The sequence below is a fragment of the Eucalyptus grandis genome, chromosome 10 (assembly GCF_016545825.1).
Source record: "Eucalyptus grandis isolate ANBG69807.140 chromosome 10, ASM1654582v1, whole genome shotgun sequence".
Taxonomy (NCBI): domain Eukaryota; kingdom Viridiplantae; phylum Streptophyta; class Magnoliopsida; order Myrtales; family Myrtaceae; genus Eucalyptus; species Eucalyptus grandis.
This window is the reverse complement of record NC_052621.1, coordinates 38,476,033-38,476,635: the sequence shown is the minus strand read 5'-3', so window position 1 is coordinate 38,476,635 and position 603 is coordinate 38,476,033. Positions and strand designations below refer to the sequence as shown.

At 36.7% G+C, this 603-nt stretch overlaps 1 non-coding gene across 1 annotated transcript; it reads right to left on the bottom strand.

Moving 5' to 3' along the window:
• Window positions 1–223: 223 nt before the first annotated feature.
• On the bottom strand, window positions 224–329 carry LOC120289294. Its single transcript, XR_005547218.1, has one exon. It is a non-coding gene; the product is annotated as a small nucleolar RNA R71 (small nucleolar RNA).
• Window positions 330–603: the final 274 nt, after the last annotated feature.

The window sequence follows — 603 nt, the reverse complement described above, 5'->3', positions numbered from 1 at the left end:
AAGCGATGATCCAAACACTACATCGATGCTTTTCTTGAAATATGTGACACCATTAAATATAATGGAGTTACATATGATGCTATTAGATTGAGATTATTTCCATTCTCTCTTAGAGACAAAGCTAAGAGTTGGCTTTCTTCTCTTCCTGTAGGATCAATTACTACATGGAATGATATGGCTCAGAAATTTCTTGGTAAGTTCTTTCCACTTGCAAAGTCTGCGAAGATGCGTAATGATATTACTAATTTTATGCAGATGGATAATGAATCATTATATGAAGCATGAGAAAGATTCAAAGAATTTCTTAGGAGATGCCCACATCACGGACTACTCGTATGGATGCAGGTACAAACTTTTTATAATGGCTCTAGTACAAATCTTCGTTCTATGATTGATGCAGCTGCAGGGGGAACTCTAAATAATAAAACACCAGAAGAAGCCTACAATTTATTAGAGGAGATGGCGTCCAATAATTATTAGTGGCCTACTGAGAGACTACCAATGCGAAAAGTTAGCGGAGTTCATGAAGTGGATGCTTTTGCTGCAATTGCTGCACAATTTGAAGCAATCGACAAAAAGCTTGATAATATGAGTGTTTCAGTC